This window comes from Procambarus clarkii, chromosome 72, assembly GCF_040958095.1.
Source record: "Procambarus clarkii isolate CNS0578487 chromosome 72, FALCON_Pclarkii_2.0, whole genome shotgun sequence".
In the NCBI taxonomy this organism is placed as follows: Eukaryota; Metazoa; Arthropoda; class Malacostraca; order Decapoda; family Cambaridae; genus Procambarus; species Procambarus clarkii.
Genome location: NC_091221.1, coordinates 5,339,327 through 5,357,209, shown reverse-complemented (window position 1 = coordinate 5,357,209; position 17,883 = coordinate 5,339,327). Strand labels below are relative to the sequence as shown.

The following is a 17,883-nucleotide window of genomic DNA, read 5'->3' as shown; positions in this document are numbered from 1 at the left end:
GTTAGAGATGGTGAGAGAGTGAGTGTAAGGGGTATCGGGGGGGGGGATACGAGTGTAAGTGCAGATATAAAGTTAGCAATAGGAGGGATAGATAATATCTGACTCCCTTCACAACACACTAACTTTCAGTGACCAGAACACACCAACAGTCACTTGTAACTCAATGAATACAGTCTGCTTCAGGAACGCACCTCCGCTCACCAAAGATCAGATAAATAAAAAAACCATACTTGGAGGTGCCGGGGATCGAACCCGGGGCCTCTCACATGCAAAGCGAGCGCTCTACCACTGAGCTACACCCCCATACCTCTACCATCACGATGTGCATTAAAATTAAACTTCATTAATTTCCTGGAGAATGATTTCTTTTCGTGACATATATAGGCATTCGTGAGGAGCTGGTCCTGTGTGTGCTTGTGTTTGTGGGAGTTTGTGTAGGCAACTTTAACAGTGTTCTTATAGCACTTACTCCGTCTTAACCTAAACCTTCCCGACACCTACTATTATATTCGTACCGACTAGCACACACCCACTTGTACCCATTCTCACCATCACACACCCTCACAACACCCACTCTCACCATCACACACCCTCACAACACCCACTCTCACCATCACACACCCTCACAACACCCACTCTCACCATCACACCTGACCACCCCAAATGTAAACTGTGTCAACGAAAGTATTCGCACACCCTCCGTTACTATGTGATGGAGTGTGAAAAGATACGTGAATTTAGAGACAATTCTATAACCAATGTTCCAGCGATGTGTCAATATTTCATTCAAAATGATCTGCTGCCAGAAGTCTTAGCCAAATATCCCCAGTTTGCTAACTGTAGGTAGTAACTAAGTGATTGTAACCTATCCACCGCTGCCCACTGGATGGGGGGCGGTGTACAGGACAAACATATAACTTGTGACACAGCTCTCCACATATGTCAGTTGCTTAATTTAGAATCTGTACTTGAGGTCGATATCGAACCCATTGTTGATGTGATGACTTATATTGAATTTTGTAACTAGCTCATCAAGATTGTAACTTGCTTAGCTAAATGAATTGTGGGGTTCAGTCCCTGAGCCCATTATGTGCCTCTGTAACCCTTTCCACTACCGCCGACAGGATGGGTATGGGGTGCATAATAAATGAACTAAACTACCATCACACACCCTCACAACACCCACTCTCTCCATCACACCCTCACAACACCCACTCTCACCATCACACATCTTCACAACACCCACTCTCACCATCACACACCCTCTCAACACCCACTCTCACCATCACACATCTTCACAACACCCACTCTCACCATCACACACCCTCTCAACACCCACTCTCACCATCACACACCCTCACAACACCCACTCTCACCATCACACATCTTCACAACACCCACTCTCACCATCACACACCCTCTCAACACCCACTCTCACCATCACACACCCACTCTCACCATCACACACCCTCACAACACCCACTCTCACCATCACACATCTTCACAACACCCACTCTCGCCATCACACCCTCACAACACCCACTCTCACCATCACACATCTTCACAACACCCACTCTCACCATCACACACCCTCACAACACCCACTCTCACCATCACACATCTTCACAACACCCACTCTCGCCATCACACCCTCACAACACCCACTCTCACCATCACATATCTTCACAACACCCACTCTCGCCATCACACACCCTCTCAACACCCACTCTCACCATCACACATCTTCACAACACCCACTCTCACCATCACACACCCTCTCAACACCCACTCTCACCATCACACACCCTCACAACACCCACTCTCACCATCACACATCTTCACAACACCCACTCTCACCATCACACACCCTCTCAACACCCACTCTCACCATCACACACCCTCACAACACCCACTCTCACCATCACACACCCTCACAACACCCACTCTCACCATCACACATCTTCACAACACCCACTCTCGCCATCACACCCTCACAACACCCACTCTCACCATCACACATCTTCACAACACCCACTCTCACCATCACACACCCTCACAACACCCACTCTCACCATCACACATCTTCACAACACCCACTCTCGCCATCACACCCTCACAACACCCACTCTCACCATCACATATCTTCACAACACCCACTCTCGCCATCACACACCCTCTCAACACCCACTCTCGCCATCACACACCCTCTCAACACCCACTCTCACCATCACACATCTTCACAACACCCACTCTCGCCATCACACCCTCACAACACCCACTCTCACCATCACACATCTTCACAACACCCACTCTCACCATCACACACCCTCACAACACCCACTCTCACCATCACACATCTTCACAACACCCACTCTCGCCATCACACCCTCACAACACCCACTCTCACCATCACACATCTTCACAACACCCACTCTCGCCATCACACACCCTCTCAACACCCACTCTCACCATCACACATCTTCACAACACCCACTCTCACCATCACACACCCTCTCAACACCCACTCTCACCATCACACACCCTCACAACACCCACTCTCACCATCACACATCTTCACAACACCCACTCTCACCATCACACACCCTCTCAACACCCACTCTCACCATCACACATCTTCACAACACCCACTCTCACCATCACACACCCTCTCAACACCCACTCTCACCATCACACATCTTCACAACACCCACTCTCGCCATCACACACCTTCACAACACCCACTCTCACACCCTCACAACACCCACTCTCACCATCACACACCCTCACAACACCCACTCTCACCATCACACATCTTCACAACACCCACTCTCACCATCACACACCCTCACACCACCCACTCTCACCATCACAACACCCACTCTCACCATCACACACCTTCACAACACCCACTCTCACCATCACACACCCTCACACCACCCACTCTCACCATCACAAGACTTACCCATCCCCAGTAAACATGACAGCGCTTCACATAGTGGCATCAAAGGTGCCTCCGACAACAGGGTTGGTGTACACAGTCATTCAACGTTAAACAGGTTCTCATTCAGCCGAGGAGACGTCCAGAGTCTGGGGCTGACTTATGAGTCAGCAGTTATATAAGATCATTTGCCCAGGCTGTAACAAAAGTAAGTCCACTACGGGCTCACCATAGCCCGTGCTACTTTGGAACTTTTGTTCTAAATAGCTGAATCTTAAAAGAACAACAACGGCTGTAACAATATTATGCTGTTGACAGTGGAACACATCACTTCATAGCGAAAGGCAGATCTTGTTGCGCAGTGGCCCCGCGCAGTCGACTCACAACCACTTGGCGCCGGGTTCAGTTCCCGGGCAGGGTAACCGTTTGGGCACATTTCCTTGCATCCAATGTCTCTACTCACTCCTGGAAGTTAGGCTAGTTAAGCCACTGCTGTGGGCCGTATCGTGGGAAAGGCGTTGGCCATGACTGAACAGAACAAGGGCTTAAAGAAACTTAATTTACATTTTCTAAACAGACGAAGATCAAGGGGAAAATAATTACCGTACACAAATGGATAAAAATGTTTAACAAGAGGTTTATGCATAGGAATTTAGCTGAATTTACATATAGGAACACAAAACAGAATCCGAAATGATAGATACAAATAGCGTTTGAGATTTACACAAGAACCGAGTATAAATACTGGTTTGGAAATAGATATATGGAACGGGTTGCCAGGCAACACAATAGACATGGGGGGTCAGTGGATTGTTTCAGGAGTAGGTTAGACATATGCAGGCGATGAGTCACAATAACGTGGCTGAAGTATGTTGACCAGACCACACACTAGAAATTGAAGGGACGACGACGTTTCGGTCCGTCCTGGACCATTCTCAAGTCGATTGTGATGAGGACAGGTAAGGGACAGGCATTAAATAGGCAAGAGAGAGCTGAGGAGGAAAGTCAGGTGTAGGGGATAGTAGTAATGAGAACTGCAGCAGGCCTATTGGCCCATACGAGGCAGCTCCTATTATAGCCACCGAAGGAGAAAGTAATAGGAATAAGAAGAGGATAGCAAGGGAGCGTAGAAGACACTGTGTTCTTTAATGTACTGAGTACAGGCTGCTCTTTTAAAGTCTGGGAATAAAATAAGTTGGTACACTACACAGCCGACGGTTTGAAAGGCATATGGTCCAAGGGCTAACAGCTGGATCCTGCAAGCACAAATAGATAAATACTCCCACTTCAGTTCGTCCTCATAAACAAAGACTAAAGTCCATTCCATGCACCCGCCAAACTCCCTGTTAATGAATGAGAAACGGTTTACACACGACTCACAACTGATGACGTTCGAACACTTCCGGAACAAGTGCTTCACTGACGACTTTTGTTCGAACCACAACGCTGTAAATGCTTCACCCACGTACTACAAATCAGCCCGTCCTCCAAACAAAGATCCAAAAGTGATTCCATGCACCCGCCACCCCCCTGTTTATGAAAAGCGGTTTACACACGACTCACAACTGCTGATGTTCGAACATATCCGGAACAAGTGTTTCACTGACGAATTTTGTTCGAATCACATAGCTCTAAATGCTTCACCCACGTACTACAAATACAAATAATCGCCAACAGAACCTAAACACCTAACCTAACCTATGCCTATATATGCACAATATGCTAATATATTATAATATTAATCTATACTTGAGAAAATTCCCGTTTGAATGAACAGCATATTAAAATTTATGAATGCGTCTGTGGGGTCGACCGCTGGATGTAATGGACTTGAGTCGAGGACGGGTTGTACAAATACAAATAATCGCCAACAAAACCTAAACACCTAACCTAACCTAACCAGTGGATCATCCAATAAAATTAGCAGACTTCTACATGTTACTACTGCTCGGCTTAGACTCGGTTACAAGTATCTCTGGGAATTCTCATTATCTGTTGTTGTTGTTGTTTAAGATTCGCTACCCGGAACAAAAAGTTCCAAGCAGTACGGGCCATGGTGAGCCCGTAGTCTCATTATCTGCTGATGTAGAACTGACTAAATGTAAACTGTCAACAAAATTATTCGCACGCCCTCCGTCGCTATGTGATGGTATGCGAAAAGATACTTGAATTCAGAGACAATTCTATAACAAATGTTCAAGAGTTCAAATGTTCAAGTAAATATTTCATTCACAATGATCTGCTACCAGAAATTTTAGCCCAATATTCCTAGTTTGCAAACTGTAGGTAGTAACTAAGTGATTGTAACCTATCCACTGTTGCCCACTGGATGGGGGGCGGTGTGCAGGACAAACATATCAATTGTGACACTAGCTCTCCACATATGTCAGCTGCTTAATTTAGAATCTGTACTTGTGGTCGATCTCAAACCCGTTGATGATGTGACGATGTGCATTGAATTCTGTAACTAGCACATCAAGATTGTAACTTGCTTAGCTAAATGAATTGTGGGGTTCAGTCCCTGAGCCCATTATGTGCCTCTGTAACCCTTTCCACTACCACCCACGGGGAAGGTATGGGGTGCATGACAAATGACTAACTGGAGAGAACCAGCTCTTCTGTACACTGATGGTCTAGCCTCCGGCGCTGCGGTACGAATGATCACGAGAGGTGTAAATTATGCACGAAGCGTCTTCCTAGCTTAAGACACAAAGTGCTGTATGTTGTCAACAAATACTGATCATATTTAAGACCTTTCCCTTTGGCGAACCCAAACAAGCTCCCAAGGTATATACTGGTACTTTCATCTGTAAACAATATCCTCAATACTCCAGTCATTGTTAATTTATCTGTTCCTTGTCTGAAACCGGCGTGATGGCGTACCAGTACATACAGTATATTCCAGGCAAAGCCTTGGCCATTATTGAATACTGGAATCTTAGTCCAGCAAGAGCCCTTTAAGTCCTGATGTTCTAACCATCTACGTCATATATAGTATTTATATACTTCTACCGAATTCGAATATATCAACAAGCTCGGAAACAATCAACGGCTAGGAAGCAAGCCAAATCAAAGGTTCTGGCGTTTATACGAGACGATGTTGGAAACAAAGACACAGAACATAATCAACCAAAATATTCCAAATTCAGCTTCGAGTTGCTGCATAAACATTGCTGATGTTAGTACCAGTAAAACACGCTTTTACGCATGCGAGTGAGACTCCCCAAGCAGCTGCATGCCTTGTCTTGGTTACTACCTGTGTGTATTCAGCTATTTGTACCCGAAGGATCGAGCTGTTAGCTTTTGGACTACAGCTTTCTAGCTATCGCTTGTCTAATGTACTGACTTCCCGCCAATTTTTTCGATCACTATCTAAGAATGCATGCTTGTCTGGCCGAGGTTAGCCGCCTGACGCTTAAAGCGGCTTCGCAAAACTTTGCAGGGTAAACAAATCCACAAGGGCCGTGACGAGGATTCGAACCTGCGTCCGGGAGCATCCCAGACGCTGCCTTAATCGACTGAGCTACGACATGCTTTGCAGGGTGACTTGTGACTGTATGTTGAGTGTCACGGGACGGTTGGAGTCCATTTCTTCCCTCCATTGTTCCTCTTTAGGAAGGATAGTCTACTATTCCCAACCCCTGACTCTCCTGTGAGGTATGAAATGGGAGTCTGTAAAGTGTTGAAACATATTTTATGGATGGAGACGAGGAGTCACAATAACGTGGCTGAAATGGTACAAGAATGTAACAACTCTTGTATATATCTCACAAAAAAAAAAAAAAAAAAAAAAAAAAAAAAATATGTTGACAAGACTTAAGAGTCGATTGTGACATTCTCACAATCGACTTGAGAATGGTCCAGGACGGACAGAAACGTCGTCGTCCCTTCACTTTCTAGTGTGTGTGGTCTGGTCAACATATTTTACGGATGTTGATGATGTTACCTTACCTTGAGGTGCTTCCGGGACTTAGCGTCCCCGCGGCCCGGTCGTCGACCAGGCCGACCAGCCCCCATCCTAGACCAGGATGTTGAATCAATGTCGATTCTAGATCCACTGAATGTCACTAGCTTGGGGAGGGAGGGAGTGGGGGGGGAGACTCGGGCACTGCCGGGTAGCCTATTTGGTCCAATATATATTTATTCATAGGACCACAGGATGCCACCCACAACAGCTAACACTCAAGTTACTTATTTTACTGCTAGGTAAACAGAGGCATAAAGTGAAAGACAATTGGCCAGATTGTTTCTGTAACTATATACCTGGGGTAAAGGGGGCCTGACGGCTGAGTGGACAACGCTCGGGATTCGTAGTCCTAAGGTTCCGGGTTCATTAAAGTCACCTGCCTCCTGACGCAAGTGTGAAGTGTGTTTGACGCAACACGTCACTTCTCTCACTAAAAACACGGGACACTGCGTCTCGGTCACGTGAATGCGACCATGCTAGCGAGAACAACTACGTCCAAACAGTAACTCTATAGAAACCAAGTACAAATACAAATATTTATTCAGGTAAAGTACATACATACAAGGCGAGATACAAAACGTTGATGGATTTATAGATAGAGCTAGTACATACAATGCTTTACGGGCTCGCCATAGCCCGTGCTACATGGACACTTCGTCCTGAGTAGCTAAATCTTTAACAACAACATACATACAATGCCTAAAGCCACTATTACGCAAAGCGTTTCGGGCAGGAAAAACTAAGACTAAAGCAAGTTGTATCAGTGCTGCTATGACACTAACTCTCAACATAGCCAAGCACTTGTCTTATGTGCTGTGTTTAACTAGTTCAATTCGATGACGTTAAATGCCTGTACTAAGCAACTATAACTTGGCGATTATGGTACTGCCACTAAGCGAGTGGAAGCATGATCGCTTGTTGTTGTTGTTATAGATTCAGCTACTTGGAATAAGTTCCAAGTAGCACGGCCTATGGTGAGCCCGTAGTGGACTTATCTGGCACAGGAGCGGGGCAAGTAGCACGGGCTATGGTGAGCCCGTAATAGACTTGCCTGGCACAGGAGCGGGGCAAGTAGCACGGGCTATGGTGAGCCCGTAGTGGACTTACCTGGCACAGGAGCAGGGCAAGTAGCACGGACTATGGTGAGCTCGTAGTGGACTTATCTGGCACAGGAGCGGGGCAAGTAGCACGGGCTATGGTGAGCCCGTAGTGGACTTACCTGGCACAGGAGCGGGGCAAGTAGCACGGGCTATGGTGAGCTCGTAGTGGACTTATCTGGCACAGGAGCAGGGCAAGTAGCACGGGCTATGGTGAGCCCGTAGTGGACTTACCTGGCACAGGAGCGGGGCTGTGCATGATCGCTGATGCGCAACTGTCTTATACACCAAGCCAATGTGTGGCGTTACTCCGCCTCACACAGGCTATATCCTCCTCCCTGCCTCCAAGGCCCTTCACCAGGGGTTGGTAAGGCCAAGGACACGTACACGCTACACGTACAAGGACCAACACTGCACGTTGCGTGGGCGGCGTAGTACGGATAGTGAAGGGGGTACCATCAATTGTGTGGGTGGTGGGGGCGGTATATAGTGTGGGGAGAGGCTAGTTACGGGCTATTCATGCCCGTGCCACCTCTTGGGTGGCTTAATCTTTATCAATCGGTGTGTGGGGGAGAGAGTGGGTGTTAGAGATGGTGAGAGAGTGAGTGTAAGGGGTGTGGGGGGGGGGATACGAGTGTAAGTGCAGATATAAAGTTAGCAATAGGAGGGATAGATAATATCTGACTCCCTTCACAACACACTAACTTTCAGTGACCAGAACACACCAACAGTCACTTGTAACTCAATGAATACAGTCTGCTTCAGGAACGCACCTCCGCTCACCAAAGATCAGATAAATAAAAAAACCATACTTGGAGGTGCCGGGGATCGAACCCGGGGCCTCTCACATGCAAAGCGAGCGCTCTACCACTGAGCTACACCCCCATACCTCTACCATCACGATGTGCATTAAAATTAAACTTCATTAATTTCCTGGAGAATGATTTCTCTTCGTGACATATATAGGCATTCGTGAGGAGCTGGTCCTGTGTGTGCTTGTGTTTGTGGGAGTTTGTGTAGGCAACTTTAACAGTGTTCTTATAGCACTTACTCCGTCTTAACCTAAACCTTCCCGACACCTACTATTATATTCGTACCGACTAGCACACATCCACTTGTACCCATTCTCACCATCACACACCCTCACAACACCCACTCTCACCATCACACACCCTCACAACACCCACTCTCACCATCACACACCCTCACAACACCCACTCTCACCATCACACACCCTCACAACACCCACTCTCACCATCACACCTGACCACCCCAAATGTAAACTGTGTCAACAAAATTATTCGCACACCCTCCGTTACTATGTGATGGAGTGTGAAAAGATACGTGAATTTAGAGACAATTCTATAACCAATGTTCCAGCGATGTGTCAATATTTCATTCAAAATGATCTGCTGCCAGAAGTCTTAGCCAAATATCCCCAGTTTGCTAACTGTAGGTAATAACTAAGTGATTGTAACCTATCCACCGCTGCCCACTGGATGGGGGGCGGTGTGCAGGACAAACATAAATTGTGACACTAGCTCTCCACATATGTCAGTTGCTTAATTTAGAACCTGTACTTGAGGTCGATATCGAACCCATTGTTGATGTGATGACTTATATTGAATTTTGTAACTAGCTCATCAAGATTGTAACTTGCTTAGCTAAATGAATTGTGGGGTTCAGTCCCTGAGCCCATTATGTGCCTCTGTAACCCTTTCCACTACCGCCGACAAGATGGGTATGGGGTGCATAATAAATGAACTAAACTACCATCACACACCCTCACAACACCCACTCTCTCCATCACACCCTCACAACACCCACTCTCACCATCACACACCCTCTCAACACCCACTCTCACCATCACACATCTTCACAACACCCACTCTCGCCATCACACCCTCACAACACCCACTCTCACCATCACACATCTTCACAACACCCACTCTCACCATCACACACCCTCTCAACACCCACTCTCACCATCACACATCTTCACAACACCCACACTCACCATCACACATCTTCACAACACCCACTCTCGCCATCACACCCTCACAACACCCCCTCTCACCATCACACATCTTCACAACACCCACTCTCACCATCACACACCCTCTCAACACCCACTCTCACCATCACACATCTTCACAACACCCACTCTCGCCATCACACCCTCACAACACCCACTCTCACCATCACACATCTTCACAACACCCACTCTCGCCATCACACACCTTCACAACACCCACTCTCACCATCACACCCTCACAACACCCACTCTCACCATCACACACCCTCACAACACCCACTCTCACCATCACACACCCTCTCAACACCCACTCTCACCATCACACATCTTCACAACACCCACTCTCACCATCACACATCTTCACAACACCCACTCTCACCATCACACATCTTCACAACACCCACTCTCACCATCACACACCCTCTCAACACCCACTCTCACCATCACACATCTTCACAACACCCACTCTCACCATCACACATCTTCACAACACCCACTCTCACCATCACACATCTTCACAACACCCACTCTCACCATCACACATCTTCACAACACCCACTCTCACCATCACACACCCTCTCAACACCCACTCTCACCATCACACATCTTCACAACACCCACTCTCACCATCACACCCTCACAACACCCACTCTCACCATCACACACCCTCACAACACCCACTCTCACCATCACACACCCTCACAACACCCACTCTCACCATCACACATCTTCACAACACCCACTCTCACCATCACACACCCTCTCAACACCCACTCTCACCATCACACATCTTCACAACACCCACTCTCACCATCACACACCCTCACAACACCCACTCTCACCATCACACATCTTCACAACACCCACTCTCGCCATCACACCCTCACAACACCCACTCTCACCATCACACATCTTCACAACACCCACTCTCGCCATCACACACCCTCTCAACACCCACTCTCACCATCACACATCTTCACAACACCCACTCTCACCATCACACATCTTCACAACACCCACTCTCGCCATCACACCCTCACAACACCCACTCTCACCATCACACATCTTCACAACACCCACTCTCTCCATCACACATCTTCACAACACCCACTCTCACCATCACACATCTTCACAACACCCACTCTCACCATCACACACCCTCTCAACACCCACTCTCACCATCACACATCTTCACAACACCCACTCTCGCCATCACACACCTTCACAACACCCACTCTCACCATCACACCCTCACAACACCCACTCTCACCATCACACACCCTCACAACACCCACTCTCACCATCACACATCTTCACAACACCCACTCTCACCATCACACACCCTCACACCACCCACTCTCACCATCACAACACCCACTCTCACCATCACACACCTTCACAACACCCACTCTCACCATCACACACCCTCACACCACCCACTCTCACCATCACAAGACTTACCCATCCCCAGTAAACATGACAGCGCTTCACATAGTGGCATCAAAGGTGCCTCCGACAACAGGGTTGGTGTACACAGTCATTCAACGTTAAACAGGTTCTCATTCAGCCGAGGAGACGTCCAGAGTCTGGGGCTGACTTATGAGTCAGCAGTTATATAAGATCATTTGCCCAGGCTGTAACAAAAGTAAGTCCACTACGGGCTCACCATAGCCCGTGCTACTTTGGAACTTTTGTTCTAAATAGCTGAATCTTAAAAGAACAACAACAACGGCTGTAACAATATTATGCTGTTGACAGTGGAACACAACACTTCATAGCGAAAGGCAGATCTTGTTGCGCAGCGGCCCCGCGCAGTCGACTCACAACCACTTGGCGCCGGGTTCAGTTCCCGGGCAGGGTAACCGTTTGGGCACATTTCCTTGCATCCAATGTCTCTACTCACTCCTGGAAGTTAGGCTAGTTAAGCCACTGCTGTGGGCCGTATCGTGGGAAAGGCGTTGGCCATGACTGAACAGAACAAGGGCTTAAAGAAACTTAATTTACATTTTCTAAACAGACGAAGATCAAGGAGAAAATAATTACCGTACACAAATGGATAAAAATGTTTAACAAGAGGTTTATGCATAGGAATTTAGCTGAATTTACATATAGGAACACAAAACAGAATCCGAAATGATAGATACAAATAGCGTTTGAGATTTACACAAGAACCGAGTATAAATACTGGTTTGGAAATAGATATATGGAACGGGTTGCCAGGCAACACAATAGACATGGGGGGTCAGTGGATTGTTTCAGGAGTAGGTTAGACATATCTCAGTGGGCGTGCAGTACATATAAGAACTGCAGCCTATCCTAGGGAGGCCTCCACCTGGGGGGTGGAGGCCTGGTCGAGGACCGGGCCGCGGGGACACTAAAGCCCCGAAATCATCTCAAGATATCCTCCTAAAATAAAAGGACTTATAGTAACAAAGTGTTCGAAAGTTGTCATACTAGAAAACGAAAGCGGCTGGCGAAAGTGACGTACTGTCCCGTTTTCTGTTTTGGGTTCTCCTGCTAGGTTAGGAGAGACTACTTTAAATTGACCGTTTCTTGACGTTGGGAAAAACCTTAGGCGGACGAGCTGAGCAGTGAGAACTGACCTTCAGTTCTGGAATAAACTATTCTTACTGGATGGTGAATAAGTCATTCGTGATTGCCTTAAACCTGCAGAGAATGATAGGCCTTAAGCCCATCACTAATCCATGAGCAAATAGGCCTTCTGCAGCTGTCTCTATTCTTACTTACGGGCTCACCATAGCCCGTGCTACATGGACACTTCGTCCTGAGTAGCTAAATCTGAAACAACAACAATCTATTCTTACGATTGTATCTGCCCAACACTCACCTGGGGCTCTGGGGGTAACTGGAGTCACTAACTGGCCAACCACTCATTTAGAGCTTCGGTATGAGGAAAGTCAGTGTATAGTAATTTAATAATAATAATGATTCATTGTGTTGAGGGGACAGGAAGCCTGAGCGTATTCATACACGGTAGACTTATACCGAGGCCACCCCCCCTCCAAGGCCGAATTACTGACCTCACCCAGGATGTAACCCCACAACAAGCTGATTAACTCCTGAGTACCTACTCACCGCCTGGTGAACAAAGGCATTAGGTGAAAAGAAATGTGCCAAACCATTTCTGTCCCGTCCGGGATTCGAATCCCGAATTGTTTGTGCGTCGAGAATGAACCCAACTGTACTTCCGGGACTCTTTGGCATAGGTATATACCCAACTTAGGATAGTCGAAGGGGGGTACGAAAGGGGGGGGGGTCGAAAGGGGGGGTACGAAAGGGGGGGGTACGAAAGGGGGGGTACGAAAGGGGGGTACGAAAGGGGGGGGGTACGAAAGGGGGGGTACGAAAGGGGGGGTACGAAAGGGGGGGGGGGGGTACGAGAGAGGGGGGGGTGAGTCACTGTCTAACCCCCACCCATGACTTATTTGGTTGGGTATTCAATAACTCACTATACGGTATATGATGACAGATCTGTAACCCTGTCCACGGGGGGACAGAAGGACTGCATATATATACTGGCCACGTCTGTGGTAGAAAATATACTAAAAACAACAACAAAAAGAGTCAGGGTGGACTTTGGGTAACGGGAGCCACTGTTTACCTCCACACTCATCCACCAACACCAATTAAGGTGCCGAGAAGCAATTAAGTGTAAACACGCAATTATTCACAGCCATCAGTGCTTAAGGACGTTCGCTGTAACTACCTCACATGCACCAAGGTCCACCACTCCCGTCACCGGCACCAACCCAACCACCACCACCACAACCACCACCACCATCACTACCACCACCACCATCACTACCACCACCACCACCATCACTACCACCACCACCATCACTACCACCACCACCATAATGGGCCAGATTCCCGAAGCAGTTACGCAAGCACTTACGAACGTGTACATCTTTCCTCAATCTTTGACGGCTTTGGTTACATTTATTAAACAGTTTACAAGCATGAAAACTTCGAATCAGGAAACTTGGAATCAATATACATGGAATCAGGAGAGAGTGATGTGAGCCTACACTACCAAAGTCTGGGTAGAACACGAGAATATCTTCCTATACTCATGAGTGCAGGAAGTACTTACAGAACTGAAAGGACCTCAAACCATTTGGTCTAAAATGATTGATAAGAGAGCACTCACAGTGCTGTAGGGTATGTTTTGTTCTCTTGTTCTATTGTTCACATAGTTTGAGTGCTCACTGTTGAGGGGAGTCATTATCAGGCCAGGCGAGGCTCGGTGTCGCTTCAGTGGTGTTGCAGTCCGTTCTCTTTAGCGTTCACAACGGCACTAAACTGATGTACTAAATTGCCCGAGCCTACCCTAACCGAGAACCTGCGAATAGAAAACGGGACATATCACGTCAAGTGTGGGACCCGCTGTGAATTTTAGTATATTAGTTTATGGTCGAAGGGGATCTATACGTCAAAATGCGATGACGTATAGATCCCTTGTATCTTCCCCCCCCCCCCCCCCCCACCTTCCCTTGGAGAGGTCGGAAGGTTTCAAAACGTCAAGAAAACGGTTAATTTAACAGCCCGTCTTCCTAAGGTTTCAAAACGTCAAAACGGTTAATTTAAAGTGTCCTCTCCTAGCCTAACAGACTAACATCGGTTGCTTGAAGCTCACACACCAAGAGTAATGTTTTGACCAAGTCTACACTGACGTGCTGGAGACGTCTCCACCAGCACAAGGATGGTGTGTCAGGCTAGGAAAGATTTACTGCAAAACATCGTGATGGAATTGATTGCTCACGGCGTTGATAAATAAGCAATATAACTGCCCCCCGTGGAATATACGTGTTTCCTTATCGTAGCGATAAATATTTTTGAAAAGAGCTTTGAATTTTACAAAAACAAAAAAAACTCTTGAGTTCGTCCTTCATATGCGCATCTTGTTCGTCACTAACAAAAGAAATCTCAACTCCAGGAAGATGGCCGTCGTGAGTAGAGGGAGGAGGAGGCGCTGCAGACCTCTAGCAGCAGGGCGTGAAACAGGCTCCTGCTGGACACACGTGGGTCTCCAAGGGGCGTCAGAAGGCCCTGAAGCCTCATTTATAGTCCAGGAAGTGTGCATGCGGGTGGATGATGGATCAGAGGAGCTTCTCGCCACACACTACCCTGTGCTCAAGGATCAACAAGGCACGTCAATAACACTCCCAGGGTAAGATACGCTCAATTAGGGTTCCAAACGAGACTTCCTGGATACAATAGGTACCAAAAGATGTTGACCAGGGGCCAGATTCACGAAAGCACTTATGCAAGCACTTACAAACGTGTACATCTTTCCTCAATCTTTGACGGCTTTGGTTACATTTATTAAACAGTTTACAAGCATGAAAACTTCCCATTCAACTGTTGTTCTTGTTATAAACAGCCTCCTGGTGCTTCGGAGCTCATTAACTGTTTAATAATTGGAAACAAAGCCGCCAAAGATTGAGAAATGATGTACAGGTTCGTAAGTGCTTTCGTGAATCTGGCTCCAGACCACACACTAGAAAGTGAAGGGGCGACGACGCTTCGGTCCGTCCTGGACCATTCTCAAGTCGATTGAGAATGTAAATCTTTCGGATTTACCGAATGATACCTGGATAAGATTTCCAGGGTATAATAGGTACTGAAAGGTACCCGGATAAGACTCCCAGCGTACAATAGGCTTTCTGCGTCCAGTCCACCAAGTGCGCCGCGGAAACTGACCTCCACACCGCCCACCAAAGGTCAACTGATCACCCCACGCTACACCTACACACAGAGTTATCGTACACAAATATAACTAAGCCTTTATATAGCATCAGATCTTGACATTTGATGTCGAAGAGTACAAATGTTCAGATTTTATTATTAGTGGAGCTGCGATATTAGAAACATTCGTATATATTCAATGTTTCAATATATATTAAGAGGGAATTTAGGAGCAATATGGTGGGCTCGAACTGACGCCTCTGGCCTCCCTATACATGCGCATTACAAATAGAACCACGAAGAGCTTTAGAATCATCACAACCAAAAATTACTATTACACGCTACCCACTGGCACTCTGGGACAGGTGGTGACGGCCCCCACCCACCTTCCCACAGCTCGCGTGGGCTAATGTCCACACTCTTCCTGAAATTGTTTTGAGACAGAGAGAAAGAGAGAGAGAGACAGAGGCAGAGAGAGAGAGAGAGAGAGAGAGAGAGAGAGAGAGAGAGAGAGAGAGAGAGAGAGAGAGAGAGAGAGAGAGAGAGAGAGAGAGAGAGAGAGACAGAGACAGAGACAGAAAGACAGAGAGACTGAAACTAGTTAGCCCCCACGTTACTTTTAATTCCCTTAAAATATATATATTTTATTTAATGTACAGTTTCATAATTCCATTGTTCATTTAGTGTGTTGTTTAGCATGAGGAAGACAATGGCTCCGTGGCGGCAGGAAACAACAGTTAAAACATGGTCACGAACCACCAATCCTCACCGGGGACTCTTAACGACCAATATATCATCTTTTATTCTCTCCCAGGCACTCGAACGCAACCTTCACAAACTCTTTACCCAACTGACCATTTTTAATTAAATATTATTCTTCCTAATGAGCTGTAAGGTAACAGTAATGGACACTTCCAGTTAGAGTACCGAGTGTTCAAGGGGAAATATTACATACAAGGAATGGGTATTTTAGTTTCCCCAGTGGGTACGCCTGCTGCCCCAGTGAGGTTGAAGCCTACACCGCCAGCAGGCCAGACTACACCACCAGCAGGCCAGCCTACACCACCAGCAGGCCAGCCTACACCACCAGCAGGCCAGCCTACACCACCAGCAGGCCAGCCTATACCCCCAGCAGGCCAGCCTACACTGCCAGCAGGCCAGCCTATACCCCCAGCAGGCCAGCCTACACCACCAGCAGGCCAGCCTATACCCCCAGCAGGCCAGCAGGCCAGCCTATACCCCCAGCAGGCCAGCCTACACCACCAGCAGGTCAGCCTATACCGCCAGCAGGTCAGCCTACACCCCCAGCCACCATACACACACTCCCCAATGTGATGTATGAGGCCGGCGCCTATGCACATATCTTGTTCAATACCCGTGTTATATTTGAACAATCCAAGTCCAAAGGTGCGTGTTCTACCATCCCCATTAAGATTGTTTATACTAGTGACACCTTAGTTGGGGATTGGACTATATGCCTTCCAGCATTATCAGAACCTACAGCTACAAGATACTCGACTCAAGCTCCTGGGTTCCACCTCCTCACTTCCTACCCCAATAGTCCAACATGCAATGAGGTATTCGGACGACCTTGCGTGCCTTGTGTGTAGTTAGGTGCACAGATTGCTAGTTGTTCACACGAATGGCTATTGTGGTAAGAGTATGCACACCCCTTAACATGAGTTCAAGAGTTCCTGCACCTCATTTGCATGAGTGCATGCTGGTGGCATCACTAAGCATGTTGATAAGAATTCCGGATGTTTTCCGTATACAATAAACGACTTATTAAATCACTAATGTGATGTAGGAGACTTGAGCGCCCTCCACGTGTGGGGGGGTCCACTACCGCCCACAAAGAGAGTATGGACGGTGTATATTAAATGAAAAACATCAATCCGGGTCCTTTGAACACCACAGTATACAGACACATACAGTATATACATCATACTTCATTGAAATACATATTAGTTCAAGCATACTTAATGAGTGAGTCCCATTCATTCCTTCCGTCACCAAGTCAATGATCAACACCAGCAAAAGTAGGAAGAAACGCCACAGGTAACAGGAGCAGTAGCACCAGCCTTGTCACAGGGTGTTACGTGCCCCTCACTTGGTGAGGGGGGTTGGTGAGGGTGAG

General features: G+C 47.2%; 2 non-coding genes across 2 annotated transcripts; both read right to left on the bottom strand.

Moving 5' to 3' along the window:
* Positions 1 to 231: 231 nt before the first annotated feature.
* On the bottom strand, positions 232 to 303 carry TRNAA-UGC (transfer RNA alanine (anticodon UGC)). The gene has a single exon. It is a non-coding gene; the product is annotated as a tRNA-Ala (tRNA).
* Positions 304 to 8,815: 8,512 nt separating this feature from the next.
* On the bottom strand, positions 8,816 to 8,887 carry TRNAA-UGC (transfer RNA alanine (anticodon UGC)). The gene has a single exon. It is a non-coding gene; the product is annotated as a tRNA-Ala (tRNA).
* Between the last annotated feature and the right edge of the window lie 8,996 nt (positions 8,888 to 17,883).